The 21050-nt window shown below is 44.0% G+C and overlaps 1 long non-coding RNA gene across 1 annotated transcript in view; it reads left to right on the forward strand.

Moving 5' to 3' along the window:
- LOC115183216 (uncharacterized) overlaps positions 1 to 20799 on the forward strand; it is a 39265-nt gene extending 18466 nt beyond the window's left edge. Inside the window, exons 2-4 of the long non-coding RNA XR_003874002.1 lie at positions 12926 to 12980; positions 13154 to 13245; positions 20744 to 20799. This is a non-coding gene — a long non-coding RNA (uncharacterized LOC115183216). The remainder of the gene's footprint in view (positions 1 to 12925; positions 12981 to 13153; positions 13246 to 20743) is intronic.
- Positions 20800 to 21050: the final 251 nt, after the last annotated feature.

Genomic DNA, 21050 nt, shown 5'->3' on the forward strand with positions numbered 1-21050 from the left:
CAGCAACCTGCGGGAGAAGGATGGTCGCCTTAGTGACCCTCTGTGTGGCGTCATCTTCAGAGGTAAGGGGTCAGGGGTCAGGGGTTAGAGGTGAACGGGTGTAAGATGTACAGTTAGATCTTTTCTTCCTTGTAGTTAATTGATTGATTGATTCATGTCACTGATTGGTCAAGAAAGTCCACTCACCTGGTGTCCCAGGTCAGACCCTGGCTAGATAGTATATCATGTAGGATTGATTTCAGAAACGAACAGTGGTTGGCAACAATCTCAACCTTGGGTTACCTCAGAGAAACCTCTTGGTTTACGGGAAAGGTTGAAGAAAGAGGAAGCTTCTGTGGTTTCAGGGGCTTTCCTCGTTATCGTTATGGACATTTCTGTTTTCTCCGTTGATATACTATTAGCTAATAATGTAACGATGAAGAGAATTGATACATTACCACATTACCACATTACCACATTACCACATTACCACATTGCACTTTGTGATTGTGTCAAGCAGTGACCGGTGGCTTTTCTTTATCAATGAAAACGTATGAATGTAATTTAACTTGTAAGAAATAACAATAATAATTACTGTCTTATTATGTTATGAATTAAACATGACTTCATTATGAATGATAAGGTATTACATTATAATAGGTGAGCTCATTATCTTGTATTTTTCCATCACCTTCAATGTGGTAATGTCTGTCTGACTAACATGGGAGGTTAACTGCGCTTACTTCCTCTCTTTGTTCCATCCATTTCCTGTTCCTGGTGCCATCAGACTGACATGTGTGTCCTAGTTCCCATGGCAACGTGGCACCGTACCTAAAGCCCAAGTTTTGTCGCTATCCCTCTGACTGAAAGATGTAGTTGGTGTGTAATGATTTGACACGTTTCAGACAGTTTCTATAAATCAAAGTTATTTTGAGTCTCTCTGGATAAGAGCGTCTGGTTTTGCTGTCACCTTGTTACATTGTTCACAGTGTAGCTCAGATAATTATTATGGGCTTCATAGAGCTAGGACAGTTGTTGCTCCCTGGTTCATTGCTCTCTCTCTCTCTCTCTCTCTCTGTCTTTCTCTCTGTCTCTCTCTCTCTCTCTCTGTCTCTCTCTGTCTCTCTCTCTCTCTCTCTCTCTCTCTCTCTCTCTGTCTCTCTGTCTCTGTCTGTCTGTCTGTCTGTCTGTCTGTCTGTCTGTCTGTCTGTCGTCTGTCTGTCTGTCTGTCTGTCTGTCTCTCTGTCTCTCTGTCTCTCTGTCTCTCTGTCTGTCTGTCTGTCTGTCTGTCTGTCTGTCTGTCTGTCTGTCTGTCTGTCTGTCTCTCTGTCTCTCTGTCTGTCTCTCTGTCTCTCTCTGTCTGTCTGTCTCCCTCTCTCTCAGCAAGACTTGACCCTGTCGAATTGCAACAACTTCAGGAATTCTGCAAAGTGAATAAACACATTTTCTTTTTAGGCTGCGTCCTGAATGGCACCCTAGTCCCTATATAGTGCACTACTATAGACCGGAGCCCTAGTCCCTATATAGTGCACTACTATAGACCAGAGCCCTATTCCCTATATAGTGCACTACTATAGACCGGAGCACAAGTCCCTATATAGTGCACTACTATAGACCGGAGCCCTAGTCCCTATATAGTGCACTACTATAGACCAGAGCCCTATTCCCTACATAGTGCACTACTATAGACCGGAGCACTAGTCCCTATATAGTGCACTACTATAGACCAGAGCCCTATTCCCTATATAGTGCACTACTATAGACCGGAGCCCTATTCCCTATATAGTGCACTACTATAGACCGGAGCCCTAGTCCCTATATAGTGCACTACTATAGACCAGAGCCCTATTCCCTATATAGTGCACTACTATAGACCGGAGCACTAGTCCCTATATAGTGCACTACTATAGACCGGAGCCCTAGTCCCTATATAGTGCACTACTATAGACCGAGCACTAGTCCCTATATAGTGCACTACTATAGACCGGAGCCCTAGTCCCTATATAGTGCACTACTATAGACCGGAGCACTAGTCCCTATATAGTGCACTACTATAGACCGGAGCCCTAGTCCCTATATAGTGCACTACTATAGACCGGAGCCCTAGTCCCTATATAGTGCAGTACTATAGACCGGAGCCCTAGTCCCTATATAGTGCAGTACTATAGACCGGAGCCCTATTCCCTATATAGTGCACTACTATAGACCGGAGCACTAGTCCCTATATAGTGCACTACTATAGACCGGAGCACTAGTCCCTATATAGTGCACTACTATAGACCGGAGCACTAGTCCCTATATAGTGCACTACTATAGACCGGAGCACTAGTCCCTATATAGTGCACTACTATAGACCGGAGCACTAGTCCCTATATAGTGCACTACTATAGACCGGAACCCTATTCCCTATATAGTGCACTACTATAGACCGGAGCACTATTCCCTATATAGTGCACTACTATAGACCGGAGCCCTAGTCCCTATATAGTGCACTACTATAGACCAGAGCCCTATATAGTGCACTACTATAGACCGGAGCACTAGTCCCTATATAGTGCACTACTATAGACCGGAGCCCTAGTCCCTATATAGTGCACTACTATAGACCAGAGCACTAGTCCCTATATAGTGCACTACTATAGACCGGAGCCCTAGTCCCTATATAGTGCTCTACTTTAGTGTGTCTATATCACTGTGTGTCAGAACATATTCCACCTCGGTGTGTGTCTTTATCAAATTCCTTATAAACCAGAGAGCACCATTTTGTTGTTTTTTTCAATTGACTGACAGCCATAGACTCCAACACTCAGACATCCTTTACAAACGAAGCATTTGTTTTTAGTGAGTCCTCCAGAATCAGAGGCAGCAGGGATGACCAGGGATGTTCTCTGTTTAGTGAGTCCTCCAGATCAGAGGCAGTAGGGATGACCAGGGATGTTCTCTGTTTAGTGAGTCCTCCAGATCAGAGGCAGTAGGGATGACCCAGGGATGTTCTCTGTTTAGTGAGTCCTCCAGATCAGAGGCAGAAGAGATGACCAGGGATGTTCTCTGTTTAGTGAGTCCTCCAGATCAGAGGCAGTAGGGATGACCCAGGGATGTTCTCTGTTTAGTGAGTCCTCCAGATCAGAGGCAGTAGGGATGACCAGGGATGTTCTCTGTTTAGTGAGTCCTCCAGATCAGAGGCAGTAGGGATGACCCAGGGATGTTCTCTGTTTAGTGAGTCCACCAGATCAGAGGCAGTAGGGATGACCAGGGATGTTCTCTGTTTAGTGAGTCCTCCAGATCAGAGGCAGTAGGGATGACCAGGGATGTTCTCTGTTTAGTGAGTCCACCAGATCAGAGGCAGTAGGGATGACCAGGGATGTTCTCTGTTTAGTGAGTCCTCCAGATCAGAGACAGTAGGGATGACCCAGGGATGTTCTCTGTTTAGTGAGTCCTCCAGATCAGAGGCAGTAGGGATGACCAGGGATGTTCTCTGTTTAGTGAGTCCTCCAGATCAGAGGCAGTAGGGATGACCAGGGACGTTCTCTGTTTAGTGAGTCCTCCAGATCAGAGGCAGTAGGGATGACCAGGGATGTTCTCTGTTTAGTGAGTCCTCCAGATCAGAGGCAGTAGGGATGACCAGGGATGTTCTCTGTTTAGTGAGTCCTCCAGATCAGAGGCAGTAGGGATGACCAGGGATGTTCTCTGTTTAGTGAGTCCTCCAGATCAGAGGCAGTAGGGATGACCAGGGACGTTCTCTGTTTAGTGAGTCCTCCAGATCAGAGGCAGTAGGGATGACCAGGGATGTTCTCTGTTTAGTGAGTCCTCCAGATCAGAGGCAGTAGGGATGACCCAGGGATGTTCTCTGTTTAGTGAGTCCTCCAGATCAGAGGCAGCAGGGATGACCAGGGATGTTCTCTGTTTAGTGAGTCCTCCAGATCAGAGGCAGTAGGGATGACCAGGGATGTTCTCTGTTTAGTGAGTCCTCCAGATCAGAGGCAGTAGGGATGACCCCAGGGATGTTCTCTGTTTAGTGAGTCCTCCAGATCAGAGGCAGAAGAGATGACCAGGGATGTTCTCTGTTTAGTGAGTCCTCCAGATCAGAGGCAGTAGGGATGACCCAGGGATGTTCTCTGTTTAGTGAGTCCACCAGATCAGAGGCAGTAGGGATGACCAGGGATGTTCTCTGTTTAGTGAGTCCTCCAGATCAGAGGCAGTAGGGATGACCAGGGATGTTCTCTGTTTAGTGAGTCCACCAGATCAGAGGCAGTAGGGATGACCAGGGATGTTCTCTGTTTAGTGAGTCCTCCAGATCAGAGACAGTAGGGATGACCCAGGGATGTTCTCTGTTTAGTGAGTCCTCCAGATCAGAGGCAGTAGGGATGACCAGGGATGTTCTCTGTTTAGTGAGTCCTCCAGATCAGAGGCAGTAGGGATGACCAGGGACGTTCTCTGTTTAGTGAGTCCTCCAGATCAGAGGTAGTAGGGATGACCAGGATGTTTCTCTGTTTAGTGAGTCCTCCAGATCAGAGGCAGTAGGGATGACCAGGGATGTTCTCTGTTTAGTGAGTCCTCCAGATCAGAGGCAGTAGGGATGACCAGGGATGTTCTCTGTTTAGTGAGTCCTCCAGATCAGAGGCAGTAGGGATGACCAGGGACGTTCTCTGTTTAGTGAGTCCTCCAGATCAGAGGCAGTAGGGATGACCAGGGATGTTCTCTGTTTAGTGAGTCCTCCAGATCAGAGGCAGTAGGGATGACCCAGGGATGTTCTCTGTTTAGTGAGTCCTCCAGATCAGAGGCAGTAGGGATGACCAGGGATGTTCTCTGTTTAGTGAGTCCTCCAGATCAGAGGCAGTAGGGATGACCAGGGATGTTCTCTGTTTAGTGAGTCCTCCAGATCAGAGGCAGTAGGGATGACCCAGGGATGTTCTCTGTTTAGTGAGGTCCTCCAGATCAGAGGCAGAAGAGATGACCAGGGATGTTCTCTGTTTAGTGAGTCCTCCAGATCAGAGGCAGTAGGGATGACCAGGGATGTTCTCTGTTTAGTGAGTCCACCAGATCAGAGGCAGTAGGGATGACCAGGGATGTTCTCTGTTAGTGAGTCCTCCAGATCAGAGGCAGTAGGGATGACCAGGGATGTTCTCTGTTTAGTGAGTCCACCAGATCAGAGGCAGTAGGGATGACCAGGGATGTTCTCTGTTTAGTGAGTCCTCCAGATCAGAGACAGTAGGGGTGACCCAGGGATGTTCTCTGTTTAGTGAGTCCTCCAGATCAGAGGCAGTAGGGATGACCAGGGATGTTCTCTGTTTAGTGAGTCCTCCAGATCAGAGGCAGTAGGGATGACCAGGGACGTTCTCTGTTTAGTGAGTCCTCCAGATCAGAGGCAGTAGGGATGACCAGGGATGTTCTCTGTTTAGTGAGTCCTCCAGATCAGAGGCAGTAGGGATGACCAGGGATGTTCTCTGTTTAGTGAGTCCTCCAGATCAGAGGCAGTAGGGATGACCAGGGATGTTCTCTGTTTAGTGAGTCCTCCAGATCAGAGGCAGTAGGGATGACCAGGGACGTTCTCTGTTTAGTGAGTCCTCCAGATCAGAGGCAGTAGGGATGACCAGGGATGTTCTCTGTTTAGTGAGTCCTCCAGATCAGAGGCAGTAGGGATGACCCAGGGATGTTCTCTGTTTAGTGAGTCCTCCAGATCAGAGGCAGAAGAGATGACCAGGGATGTTCTCTGTTTAGTGAGTCCTCCAGATCAGAGGCAGTAGGGATGACCCAGGGATGTTCTCTTTTTAGTGAGTCCACCAGATCAGAGGCAGTAGGGATGACCAGGGATGTTCTCTGTTTAGTGAGTCCTCCAGATCAGAGGCAGTAGGGATGACCAGGGATGTTCTCTGTTTAGTGAGGTCCACCAGATCAGAGGCAGTAGGGATGACCAGGGATGTTCTCTGTTTAGTGAGTCCTCCAGATCAGAGACAGTAGGGATGACCCAGGGATGTTTTCTGTTTAGTGAGTCCTCCAGATCAGAGGCAGTAGGGGATGACCAGGGATGTTCTCTGTTTAGTGAGTCCTCCAGATCAGAGGCAGTAGGGATGACCAGGGACGTTCTCTGTTTAGTGAGTCCTCCAGATCAGAGGCAGTAGGGATGACCAGGGACGTTCTCTGTTTAGTGAGTCCTCCAGATCAGAGGCAGTAGGGATGACCAGGGATGTTCTCTGTTTAGTGAGTCCTCCAGATCAGAGGCAGTAGGGATGACCAGGGATGTTCTCTGTTTAGTGAGTCCTCCAGATCAGAGGCAGTAGGGATGACCAGGGACGTCTCTGTTTAGTGAGTCCTCCAGATCAGAGGCAGTAGGGATGAACGGGGATGTTCTCTTGATAAGTGTATATTAGACCATTTTCTGTCAAAATGTAACGACTACTTTTGGGTGTCAGGAAAAATGTATGGAGTAAAAAGTACCTAATTTCTTTAGGAATGTAGTGAAGTAAAAGTTTTAAAAAATATAATTAGTAAAGTAAAGTACAGATAACGACTTAAGCGCACGGATCCCGTTAACGGGATCAAAATCGACAACATTCGGTGAAGCTGGAGCGCGCCAAATTCAAATGACAAATCGTAATATTAAACATTCATGAACATACAAGAGTCCTACATCATTTAAAAGCTTAACTTCTTGATAATCCAGCCGCTTTGTCAGATTTCAAAAAGTCTTTACGGCGAAAGCATACCATGTGATTATCTGAGGACATCGCCCCACACACAAAAGCGTTAAAAAAAAAAAATCCAAACCAGCAGAGGCGTCACAAAAGCCAGAAATAACGATAAAATAAATCACTTTCCTTTGAAGATCTTCCTACAGTCCAAATGAGAGCCACCTTGAAAAAACTACAAATTCTAGCTAATTTTTCAAAAAACAAGCCTGAAACCCTTTCTAAAGACTGTTGACATCTAGTGAAGCCATAGGAATTTGAATGAGCAGTCACCTCAAAATGTTTTATTCTGGATGGATTTTCCTCGGGTTTTCACCGGCAATATCAGTTCTGTTATACTCACTCTATCCAATGCTACCAATTATATGCATATCCTAGCTTCTGGGCCTGAGTAACAGCAGTTTACTTTGGACACGTCATTTATCTGAACAACCGAATACTGCCCCTTAGCCCTAAGAGGTTTTTAAATAGTACTTTCAAATATTTTTACTTAAGTACTTTACACCACTGTATATAACTGTCTACGTAACTGTCTATATGAATGTGTCTATATAACTGTGTCTATATAACTGTGTGCGTTAATGGAAATGGTGAGACAGATCTCCAAACCCAGAGAGAAGAGATATTTCCCCAATTCTCTCTCCATAGCTAGCTGGTTAGTCAGAGCAGTGAGGTAGTTCTGTAATTATGGTGTCTGATGTCTATAAATGGCCATGATATCTGATGCTGATACTGCAGAGGAGATAAAACACACAGAGGGACAGAGAGAGGGAGATAAATAAGGAGAGAGAGAGAAGAGGGAGGTAGAGAGAGAGAGGAGAGGGAGGTAGAGAGAGAGGAGAGGGAGGTAGAGAGAGAGGAGAGGGAGGTAGAGAGAGAGAGGAGAGGGAGGTAGAGAGAGAGGAGAGGGAGGTAGAGAGAGAGGAGAGGGAGGTAGAGAGAGAGGGAGGGAGGTAGAGAGAGAGGGGAGGGAGGTAGAGAGAGAGGAGAGAGGGAGGTATAGGAGAGGGGGAGAGGGAGGTAGAGAGAGAGGAGAGGGAGGTAGAGAGAGAGAGGGAGGGAGGTAGAGAGAGAGGGAGGGAGATAGAGAGAGAGGAGAGGGAGGTAGAGAGAGAGGGAGGGAGGTAGAGAGAGAGGAGAGGGAGGTAGAGAGAGGATCCAAGCAGTGGAGGTGGGGTGAGGAGAGGGTGAGGAGAGAAGAGAGGGTGAGGAGAGGAGGGGTGAGGAGAGGGTGATGAGGTAAGAGAGGGTTAAGAGAGAGGGGTGCGGAGATGGTGAGGAAGAGGAGAGGGGTGAGACAGGGTGAGACAGGGTGAGGGAGTCTAAGGAGAGGAAATCCTCAGTTCCTGTTTTGATGAGTCTTGATGTTCCACACCTCAATAACTCATCCCCATCATTACAGTCTGTCTGTGTCATAGCCTTCCAATAGCTCTCCTTTAGCCTTGGTTGTGTGTGTGTGTGTGTGTGTGTGTGTGTGTGTGTGTGTGTGTGTGTGTGTGTGTGTGTGTGTGTGTGTGTGTGTGTGTGTGTGGTGGTGTGTGTGTGTGTGTATGTGTGTATGTGTGTGTGTGTGTGTTGTGTGTGTGTGTCAGGGGCTATTTTAAGACAGAAATTTTCCAAGTCGTGCCCCATTCATTCAGAACCAGGAAGTTTGCAGGACGTGAGCATTGCGTCACTTCCTGTTGGTGAGATATCATTCCAACAAAAGCTGCCCGCTTTCCTGGGATTATGGTGTGTGTATTTTAAGGATAGGCTTCGGATGCAAGCGTAGGCGCACAAGCACACACACACACACACACACACACACACACTCGGCCCGCCTCTCTTTCCTCCGAAGGGTGGAGGTGTTTTTAAAAGAACACTATACAGGATCGAACCCTGTAACAAGATATCAAACTAGTCCCTCATTCGGATAAAGAGGAAGTGTTTTAGGACTCTGACCACCAGACAATAGGACAGTCTTAATTCTTCTTTTCATGGGACATATTTTCAGCAATGGTGTGGTGGCTGAAATAGCTGAATCCAACAAATTTGAAAGGGTGTCCACCAAGTGGGCGGTCAGTACAATTCAAGGGAGGAGTCTTTATTTAGTAGCAAAGCCTTATTTCTATTACAGTATATGGATAACTATCATTCATATTCCATTTCACCCAGTTCAATGTAACAGTGGTGGGTTTAGGATACTACATGATACTAGAATGTTCCCTGTACCCATCATGAGGTTGCTACAGCCTAGCCTATGGATCAAATCAATGTTATTTTGTCACATGCGCTGAATACAACAAGTGTATAGACCTTACAGTGAAATGCTGAATACAACAGGTGTAGTCCTACCAGTGAAATGGCTGAATACAACAGGTGTAGTAGACCTCACAGTGAAATGCTGAATACAACAGGTGTAGTAGACTCTCACAGTGAAATGCTGAATACAAACAGGTGTAGTAGACCTTACAGTGAAATGCTGAATACAACAGGTTGTAGTAGACCGTACAGTGAAATGTGAATACAACAGGTGGTAGACCTTACAGTGAAATGCTGAATACAACAGGTGTAGACCTTACAGTGAAATGCTGAATGACACAGGGTGTAGACCTTACAGTGAAATGCTGATATACAACAGGTGTAGTAGACCTCACAGTGAATGCTAATACAACAGGTGTAGTAGACCGTTAACGTGAAATGCTGAATACAACAGGTGTAGTGACCCTTACAGTGAAATGCTGAATACAACAGGTGTAGTAGACCTTACAGTGAAATGCTGAATACATACAGGTGTAGTAGACCTTACAGTGAAATGCTGAATACAACAGGTGGTCAGAGACCTTACAGTGAATGGAAAGGTGTAGTAGACCTCACAGTGAAATGCTGAATACGAAACAGGATGTAGTAGACCTCACAGTGAAATGCTGAATACACACAGGTGTAGTAGACCTGGTGTTCGGTACCAGAGTCAATGTGGGAGGGCTATATGACCAGGGTATGATCCGGTACAGAGTCAATGTGGAGAGCTATACACAGGGGGGTATGACCGGTCAGCAGTCAATGTGGAGGCTATATAGTACAGGGGGGTAGGACCGGTACAGAGCTAATGTGCTGTTGGGCACCGGTTAGTTGAGGTAATTGAGGTATATGTACATGATAGGTATAGGTCATTAAAGTGACTATGCAGTAGATACATAGACAGAGTAGAAGCAGAGTAAAGGAGGGGTCTGGGTAGTCTCCTTTGATTAGATGTCAGGAGGTCTTATGCTGTGGGGGTGACTAGGCTGTTAAGAAGCCTTTGTGGACCTGACTTGGTGCTGCCGGTACAGCTTGCCGTGTCCGGTAGCAGAGAGAACAGTCTATGACTCGGGTGGCTGGAGTCTTTGACAATTTTTAGGGCCTCCCTCTGACACCGCCTGGTAAAGAGGTTCTGGATGGCTGGAAGCTTGGCTCCAGTGATGTACTGGGCCGTACGCACTATCCTCTGTAGTGCCTTGCCGTCATAGGCCGAGCAGTTGCCATACCAGGCAGTGATGCAACCAGTCGGATGCTCTCGATGGTGCAGCTGTAGAAGTTTTTGAGGATCTGCGGACCCATGCCAAATCTTTTCGGTCTCTTGAGGGGGAATAGGCTTTGTTGTGCCCTCTTCATGACTGTCTTAGTGTGTTTGGACCATTGTTGGTGATGTGGACACCAAGGAACTTGAAGCTCTCAACCTGTTCCAGTCGATGAGAATGGGGGCGTGCTCGGTCCTCCTTTTCCTGTAGTCCACAATCATCTAATTTGTCTTGATCACGCTGAAGCAGAGGTTGTTGTCCTGGCACCACATGGCCAGGTCTCTGACCTCCTCCCTATAGGCTGTCTCATCTCCAAACTTGATGATGGTGTTTGGAGTCGTGCCTGGCTGTGCAGTCATGAGTGAACAGCGAGTAAAGGAGGGGACTGAGCACACACCCCTGAGGGGGCCCCGTGTTGAGGATCAGAGTGGCGGATGTGTTGTCCCCTACCCTTAACACCTGGGGGAGGCCCGTCAGGAAGTGCAGGATCCAGTTGCACAGGGAGATGTTTAGTCCCATGGTCCTTAATGTATGTGAGGAGCTTTTGAGGGCACTATGGTGTTGAACGCTGAGCTGTAGTCAATGAATAGCATTCTCACATAGGTGTTCCTTTTGTCCAGGTGGGAAAGGGTAGTGTGGAGTGCAATAGAGATTGCATCATCTGTGGATCTGTTGGTTGCGGTATGCAAATTGGAGTGGGTCTAAGGTTTCTGGGATAATGGTGTGTTGATGTGAGACATGACCAGCCTTTCAAAGCACTTCATGGCTACAGACGTGAGTGCTACGTGTTGGTAGTCATTTAGGTAGGTTACCTTAGTGTTCTTGGGCACGGGATTATGGTGGTCTGCTTGGAACATGTTGGTATTACAGACTCAGTCAGGGACTGGTTGAAAATGTCAGTGAAGACACTTGCCAGTTGGTCAGCGCGTGCTCGGAGTACATGTCCTGGTAATCTGTCTGGCCCTGCAGCCATGTGAATGTTGACCTGTTAAAAGGTCTTACTCACATCGGCTACGGAGAGCGTGATCACACAGTCGTCCGGAACAACTGGTGCTCTCATGCATGTTTCAGTGTTACTTGCCTCGAAGCGAGCATACAAGTAATTTAGCTCGTCTGGTAGGTTCGTGAAGTTTACAACATAGGTGCACACAGGTCGAAAGAAACATTTGAGATGACAGACAGTGACACATTCAAAACCACCTTGCACACTCTTGCCTGCATCTAGCTTATCTAGGGTGTAATCATTAGTCCAACATTTGCAAATGAGAGATTGTATTTGACAAATCCCTGTTTTGTTTGCTTCCATTTAAGAAACATTTTTCAACGGAATCGGCGGAATGAATACACACCTGATTCAAGCATTAACACAGTTCACTTTCACAGCAGCCACGTTGTTTTCCTTCTCGCATCAATGCGCTCTCCTCCTCTCACCTTTTCCCCTTCACTTGAAGACTTCAATGCACAACACATCAGCTGTATGTGACCAGGCGAAAAAAAAAACTTTCCAAGCCAAACCATATCGTTCATAACCTTCATACCATAACCGCTACACACAGCCTACACCATAATAGGTTAAAGTAACATAATAGCTAACAGAACTAATGAGTTAGTGAACCCGCTACAAGCAGTAAAGTTAGGTACAGTCAGCAAGCAGTTTAGCACTTACACCAGCGGGCCCCGGTGGCAATACATTTGCAAAACCAAATGCTTACCTTGACTTGGAGGAATTCCAGTGTTGTGTTGGATAATCATAGCCAGCTAGCTAACATAGCATCCCTCTGTTTGAGCAGAGTGTTTGAGTAGGCTAAACTAGCTAGCTAAATTTTCTAGCTAAGTAAGTGAAACTGAATGTAAAAAAAAGACAATCTGGTCTTGCTTCTTCATTTGTAAAGAAAGGAATTTGTTTAAAAACTGTTCAACTATTGTCTTTCTCTCTCTTTGAGTCAATAACTCAGCACATTTTATGCACTGCAGAGCTAGCTAGCTGTAGCTTATGCTTTCAGTACTAGATTCATTCTCTGATCCTTTGATTTGCTGAACAACATGTCAGTTCATGCTGCAATATTTGGTAAAAGGTGTTATCTAAAAGTTTTATCTAAAAGGATAACTTTTTAAATGTTTCACAATTTGTATTTTTATGAAATTCACTGAGGACGATGCTCTCCTTTTTCTCCTCTGTGGTGTGTGTGTGTGTGTGTGTGTGTGTGTGTGTGGTGTATGTACAGTACCAGTCAAAGTATATTTCGATTTGTTAACCCTTTTTTGGCTACTACATGATTCCATATGTGTTATTTTATTGTTTTGATGTCTTCACTATTATTCTACAATGTAGAAAATAGTAAATGAGTAGGTGTTCTAGAACTTTTAACTGGTACCGTATCTCTGGGTGTTCTCTCTGTACCAAAGGTAGTGTTCTGTGATAAGATAACCTCCATCCATCTCCCTGCTGGCATTTCTTTGGTCTGTCACTCTGACTATGTCCTGTTTCTACTTCCTGCTTCCTGTTTGAATGTTGATTGACAGGAAGTCACTGCTCAGAACTTTTATGTTACAGGAAGTACTGCTTTGTCCAACACGATTACTACCTAGCCAAGTCTCTGCAAGGGCCACTCACTGATGATAAACTAATTTATAACGCTAGCAGACTTTCTGATGTTTTGCGTTTCTGTTTAAAAATAATTATATATTTTGTAATTTTTCTTTTCTCCTCTTGTTTTCCAGGATCGAAAAAGAAGACAAAGTCATCAAGAATAACATAAACCCTGTCTGGAATGAGGTGTGTATTTATGAAATAAGGCCTGAGGAGGTGTGGTATATGGTCTGATATACCACGGCTTTCAGCAATTAGCATTTCAGGCTCGAACCACCCGGTTTATAATATACAGCAGTGAATACTCTAATATACTGTTGTCTATCAGTAATAATTAATGTGCCTGTCTTCTCTCCCAGGGTTTTGAGTGGGACCTGAAGGGAATACCTTTGGATTCAGGAGCTGAGCTTCATTTGGTGGTCAAGGATCATGAGAAGATGGGGAGGAACAGGTACGTTTAGGGTGTGTGTGTGTTTGTCTGTGTGTGTTTGAGCTTCATGTTTTGAAGATGGGAAGGAACAGGACAGTGGGAATTAGGTACAGTGAGTTCAGGAAATTACCTGGGAAGCTTTTAACCTTTTAATGAGGTAATTGGTAGCCTGGGATGTCAGTCTGTTTCGGATCTCTTGCCAGCTCCTCACCAAAAACATGTTTTGCTTGACAATGACAGCAAGTTGGAGAGAGTCTACACAGATCTGGGACCAAGCTAGGTCATAGTGTTTTCTAGATAAATAAATATTCGGACCCCTTGACTTTCTACACATTTTGTTTTACGTTACAGCCTTATTCTAAAATGATTAAATATTTTGTTCCCCCCATCAATCTACATACAATACCCCATAATGACGAAGCAAAAGCAGGTTTTAGAAATGTTTTGAAATGTATAAAAAATAAAAACGAAATACGTTATTTACATAAGTATTCAGACCCTTTGCTATGAGACTCGATATTGAGCGCAGATGCCTTCTGTTTCCATTGATCATCCATGAGATGTTTCTACAACTTGATTGGAGTCCACCTGCGGTAAATTCTATTGATTGGACATGATTTGGAAAGGCACCTGTCTATATAAGGTCCCACAGTTGACAATGAATGTCAGAGCAAAACCAAGCCACTGAGGTCGAAAGAATTGTCCGTAGAGATCCGAGACAGGATTGTGTTGAGTCACAGATCTGGGGAAGGGTACCAAAAATGTATGCAGCATTAAAGGTCCCCAAGAACACAGTGGCCTCCATCATTCTTAAATGGAAGAAGTTGGAACCACCAAGACTCTTCCTAGAGCTGGCCGCCCGGCCAAACTGAGCAATCAGGGGAGAAGGGCCTTGGTCAAGGAGGTGACCAAGAACCTGTTGGTCACTCTGACAGAGCTCCAGAGTTCCTCTGTGGAGATGGGAGAACCTTCCAGAAGGACAACCATCTCTGCAGCACTCTACCAATCAGGCCTTTATGGTAGAGTGGCCAGACGGAAGCCACTCCTCAGTAAAAGGCACATAACAGCCTGCTTGGAGTTTGCCAAAAGGCACCTAAAGACTCTGACTGCTGAGAAACAAGATTCTCTGGTCTGATGAAACCAAGATTGAACTCTTTGGCCTGAATGCCAAGCGTCACGTCTGGAGGAGACCTGGCACCCTCTCTACGGTGGAGCATGGTGGTGGCAGCATCATGTTGTGGGGATGTTGTTCAGCGGCAGGGACTGGGAGACTAGTCAGGATCAGACTGGGGCGAAGGTTCACCTTCCAACAGGACAAAAGCCCTAAGCACACAGCCAAGACAACACAGGAGGGGCTTCGGGACAAGTCTCTGAATGTCCTTGAGTGGCCCAGCCAGAGCCCAGACTTGAAACCGATCGAACATCTCTGGAGAGACCTGAAAATAGCGGTGCAGCGACGCTCCCCATCCAACCTGACAGAGCTTGAGAGGATCTGCAGAGAAGAATGGGAGAAACTCCCCAAATACAGGTGTGCCAAGCTTGTAGCATCATACCCAAGAAGACTTGAGGCTGTAATCGCTGCCAAAGGTGCTTCAACAAAGTACTGAGTAAATGGCTGAATACTTATGTAAATGTGATATTTAATTTATAATACATCTGTAAAAATGTATAAAAACCTGTTTTTACTTTGTCATTATGGGTATTGTGATGTCATTATGGGGTATTGTGATGTCATTATGGGGTATTGGTGATGTCATTATGGTGTATTGTGATGTCATTATGGGTATTGTGATGTCATTATGGGGTATTGTGTGGAGATAGATGACTAAGTTTAAAACATGTTTTTTTTTTTTTAGAATAAGCCTGTAACGTAACAAAATGTGGAAAAAGTCAAGGGGTCTGAATACTTTCCGAATGCCCTGTATATCACCACTTCACATAATACAAATCCTTCCTCAGTTCCCAGAAAGGACAGCATCAGGAAAGTTCCTCAGTTCCCAGAATAGACAGCATCAGGAAAGTTTCCTCAGTTCCCAGAATAGACAGCATCAGGAAAGTTTCCTCAGTTCCCAGAATAGACAGCATCAGGAAAGTTTCCTCAGTTCGCAGAATAGACAGCATCAGGAAAGTTTCCTCAGTTCCCAGAATAGACAGCATCAGGAATGTTTCCTCAGTTCCCAGAATAAACAGGAAAGTTTCCTCAGTTCCCAGAATAGACAGCATCAGGAAAGTTTCCTCAGTTCGCAGAATAGACAGCATTAGGAAAGTTTCCTCAGTTCGCAGAAAGGACAGCATCAGGAAAGTTTCCTCAGTTCCCAGAATAGACAGCATCAGGAATGTTTCCTCAGTTCCCAGAATAAACAGGAAAGTTTCCTCAGTTCCCAGAATAGACAGCATCAGGAAAGTTTCCTCAGTTCCCAGAATAGACAGCATCAGGAAAGTTTCCTCAGTTCCCAGAAAGGACAGCATCAAGAAAGTTTCCTCAGTTCCCAGAAAGGACAGCATCAGTAAAGTTCCTCAGTTCCCAGAAAGGACAGCATCAGGAAAGTTTCCTCAGTTCCCAGAATAGACAGCATCAGGAAAGTTTCTTCAGTTCCCAGAATAGACAGCATCAGGAAGTTTCCTCAGTTCCCAGAATAGACAGCATCAGGAAAGTTTCCCCAGTTCCCTGAATAGACAGCATCAGGAAAGTTTCCCCAGTTCCCTGAATAGACAGCATCAGGAAAGTTTCCTCAGTTCCCAGAATAGACAGCATCAGGAAAGTTTCCTCAGTTCCCAGAATAGACAGCATCAGAAGGTTTTCCTCAGTTCCCAGAATAGACAGCATCAGGAAGGTTTCCTCAGTTCCCAGAATAGACAGCATCAGGAAAGTTTCCTCAGTTCCCAGAATAGACAGCATTGGGAAGTGTGTGTGTGTGTGGGTGTGTGTGTGTGTGGTGTGTGTGTGTGTGTGTGTGGTGTGTGTGTGTGTGTGTGTGTGGTGTGTGAGATTTGAGAAGTTATCGTTCGCTTTCATAGTGATTGATCATTCCTCCTGATACAGCCAGAAAAACACAGAAGGAATGCTCCATTGTGATATTGTGACAGAAGGGAGGATTGACTGGTCTATTCCACTCAGAGACGGGGTTGGGGGGGGGGGGGGGGGGTTAGTCTCTCTGAGGAACTTCCCCTTCTGACGTTTTGGTTTGTTTGTTGGTACATTCTAATAAACGGACAAGCTAAGAGAATTCCAGAGAGGGGCAGATCTGTTTGGCTGTGACAGATGACCATAGGAGTGTTCAATACATTATGAACAGATTTGAGACCATGCTAGTGACCATGATACAGTGTATGACTAGTTACATGTAATTGTCACTGACCAGGTTCGACCCCGGATCTCCTGTTGCAAGGCTGTGTTAGCCGCTTGAGCTAAAGCTTTATGCTTGGGCCAAGGATTCTAAGATGGTAAAAAACAATAGAGATCACAATGAAGTTCGAGCTGCGGAATCTATACGGAATGGACCTTGTTATCAGGGGCAACGCAGCCAGAGAGAGGGAGGAGTCACGTAAACATGGGACTTCCTGTTTACTCGTCATGGTAACACTTCCTGGTCTGTACGGTGGCTCTGCCAATAGCAGTTAAGGTGCCTTCGTGGGTAACGTTGTGCTTGATACCATCTCTTGCATTCCTTCACAGATCTGACGTTGCTGGATAGGTGTCAGCAATGTAGTATTATTGCCATATTGTTAATTTATTCAGTCCTCTGGATCCTATAAACACTTCAAGGGTTTCGGTTGAAGTAGGTAACAGAGCCATGGTATCCACTTCTCTATGCCCCATATTGTGATGTTGTTGTTGGGTGATTGTTTTACTTAAACAACCCGTAACCTGTTTACTGCTGGTGTGAATCATTAATGAACATGTTCTCTAGGAAATTGCTAACGATGGAACACTCCCAGGACCGCATTGTTTTTGTCCGAATCCCCCAGGTGTACCGTTTAGAATGTCGATCGGGGTTCCAATCACTAGTCAGGTTTCCATGTCTTCCCCGGGAACATTATGGCAGTGTTAGGATCGTCTCCAAGACAATGCTTGTTAATAGCTACTGAATAGCTGATTAGCTTCCCTGCTGCCTTAAAGTTTTGGGACAATAGGGCCCCAAGTCAACATAGGTCTTAAGGAGTCTAGACAATAGCGCCCAGCTATTGGCAGGTGGAATAGGTTGGAGTAGGTGGAATAACACCAGGAATGAGAGAATGCCAGGAGCATTCTAACATTCTAGCATTCTCACACTCTAGCATTCTAACATTCTAGCATTCTAACAGTCTAACATTCTAGCATTCTCACACTCTCACATTCTAAACATTCCAACATTCTAGCATTCTCACACTCTCACATTTTAACATTCTAACATTCTAGCATGCTCACATTCTAGCATTTAAACATTCTATCATTTCTAACATTCGAGCATTCTAACATTCTAGCATTCTCACATTCTAGCATCTCACATTCTCACACTCTAGCATTCTAACATTCTCACATTCTAACATTCAGCCTTCTAAAATCTAGCATTCTAAACATTCTAATATTCTAACATTCTAACATTCTCACAATCTAGCATTCTAGCGTTCTAGAATTCTAGCATTCTCACCTTCTAACATTTAGCATGCTCACATTCTAGCATTCTAGCATTCTAGCATTCTCACATTCTAGCATTCTAACATTCTAACATTCTAGCATACTAACATTCGAGCATTCTAACATTCTAATATTCTAGCATTCTCACATTCTCACACTCCCAGCATTCTCAACATTCTAACATTCTAGCGTTCTAACCCATTCTAGCATTCTAAAATTCTAATATTCTAACATTCTAACATTCTCACATTCTAGCATTCTAGCGTTCTAGAATTCTAGCATTCTCACATTCTAACATTCTAGCATGCTCACATTCTAGCATTCTAGCATTCTAGCATTCTAAAATTCTAACATTCTAACATTCTAACATTCTAACATTCGAGCATTCTAACATTTTAACATTCTAGCATTTCTACACATTCTCACACTCCCAGCATTCTAACATTCTCACATTCTAACATTGTAGCGTTCTAAAATTCTAGCATTCTAACATTTCAATATTCTAGCATTTCTAACCATTCTAACATTCTCACATTCTAGCATTACTAACATTCTAGGTTTCTAGAATTCTAGCATTCTCACATTCTACAATTCTAGCATTTTACATTCTAGCATTTTAACATTCTAGCATTCTCAATTCTAACATTCCAGCTTCTCACATTCTAGCATTCTAACATTCAAGCATTCTCAAAATTCTAACGTTCTAGCATTCTAACAGTCTAGCGTTCTAACGTTCTAGAATTCTAGCATTCTCACACTCTAACATTCTCACAATCTAACATTCTAGCACCTCTAACATTCTAGCATTCTCACATTCTCACATTCTAACATTTCTAGCATTCTAACATTCTAGCATTCTTGCATTCTCACATCTCTACATTCTAGCATTTTAACATTCTAACATTCTAGCATTCTAACATTCGAGCATTCTAACATTCTAACATTCTAGCATTCTCACACTCCAGCATTCTAACATTCTCACATTCTAACATTCTAGTGTTCTAAAATTCTAGCATTCTAACATTTCTAATATTCTAGCATTCTAACATTTCTAATATTCTCACATTCTAAACATTCTAGCGTTCTAGAATTCTAGCATTCTCACATTCTAACATTCCAGCATTCTCACATTCTAGCATTCTAACATTCAAGCATTCTCAAAATTCTAACGTTCTAGCATTCTAACAGTCTAGCGTTCTAACGTTCTAGAATTCCTAGCATTCTCACACTCTAACATTCTCACACTCTAACATTCTAGCACTCTAACATTCTAGCATTCTCACATTCTCACATTCTAACATTCTCACATTATTAGCATTCTCACATTCTAACATTCTAACATTCTAGCATTCTCACATTCTAACATTCTAGCATTCTAATGTTCTCACATTCTCACATTCTAGCATTTTAATCATTCTATCATTCTAACATTCTAGCATTTTTGCATTCTAGCATTCTAACATTCTAGCATTCTCACATTCTCACATACTAGCATTTTCACAATCTAACATTCTAACATTCTAGCATTCTCACATTCTAACATTCTAGCATTCTCACATTCTAAAATTCTAGCATTCAAACATTCTAGCTGTTCTAGAATTCTCATATTCTCACATTCTAGCACTCTAACATTCTAAAATTCTAACATTCTAGCATTGTAACATTCTAGCATTTTAACATTCTAACATTCTAATGTTCTAAAATTCTAGCGTTCTAACATTTTAGCATTCTAACATTCTAGCATTCTCACGTTCTAACATTCTAACATTCTAACATTTCTAGCATCTCACATTTCTCACATTCTAACATTCTAGCATTCTAACATTCTAGCCTTTTACATTCTTAACATTCTAGCATTCTAATGTTCTCACATTCTCACATTCTAGCATTCTAACATTCTATCATTCTAACATTCTATCATTCTAACATTCTAGCATTTTTGCATTCTACGCATTCTAACATTCTAGCATTCTCACATTCTCACATACTAGCATTTTCACAATCTAACATTCTAACATTCTAGTCTCACATTCTAACATTCTAGCATTCTCACATTCTAAAATTCTAGCATTCAAACATTCTAGCGTTCTAGAATTCTCATATTCTCACATTCTAGCACTCTAACATTCTAAAATTCTAACATTCTAGCATTGTAACATTCTAGCATTTTAACATTCTAACATTCTAATGTTCTAAAATTCTAGCGTTCTAACATTTTAGCATTCTAACATTCTAGCATTCTCACGTTCTAACATTCTAACATTCTAACATTCTAGCATTCTCACATTCTCACATTCTAACATTCTAGCATTCTAACATTCTAGCATTTTAAGATTTTAACATTCTAGCATTTTAGCATTCTCTCATTCTCACATTCTTAGTGCATTAGCATTGCTTCCCCTGTCTCCATATCACTGGCCACTAGGATCGCTAATGGCTATTGAATAACTGAATAGCTGAATAGACAGCTACCCTCTGGGATTTCCAGCTAGCCTCTTTATGGATCTATATTCTCTGTGTAGCTGTTGACTGTGGTTACAGATGAGAGAGGGGAAATGGATGGCTGATGTAATGTTTGCTATACTGTCCTCAGCTGTGTCTGTGTGAGTACAGGTGAGACAGGGAAGTGGCTGGACTCATATCCTGTATTCTACTGCTCTGCCTTCCCTCTGTTCCACTCCTCGTCTGTCTCTGTCTGTCTGTCTGTCTGTCTGTCTGTCTGTCTGTCTGTCTGTCTGTCTGTCTGTCTGTCTGTCTGTCTGTCTGTCTGTCTGTCTCTCTGTCTCTCTGTCTGTCTCTGTCTCTGTCTCTGTCTCTGTCTCTGTGTCTGTGTCTGTGTCTGTGTCTGTGTCTGTGTGTCTGTGTTCACTACTAACCAGTGTATATTCTCTCTGTTGCTAGGTTCTTGGGGGAGAGTAGAGTGGCTCTCAGGGATATCCTCAACTCCCCTAACCTGGGCTGCTAGCTTCACTGTGTCCCTACTGGACACCAAGAGGAACAATACTGGGGTGAGACACGCACACACCACACACACACACACACACACACACACACACACACACACACAACACCACACACACACACACACACCACACACACACACACACACACACACACACACACACGCAGTCACACACACACACACGCAGTCACACACGCACACACACACACACACACACACCACACACACACCACACACACACACACA

This window comes from Salmo trutta, unplaced genomic scaffold (genome assembly GCF_901001165.1).
Source record: "Salmo trutta unplaced genomic scaffold, fSalTru1.1, whole genome shotgun sequence".
Taxonomy (NCBI): domain Eukaryota; kingdom Metazoa; phylum Chordata; class Actinopteri; order Salmoniformes; family Salmonidae; genus Salmo; species Salmo trutta.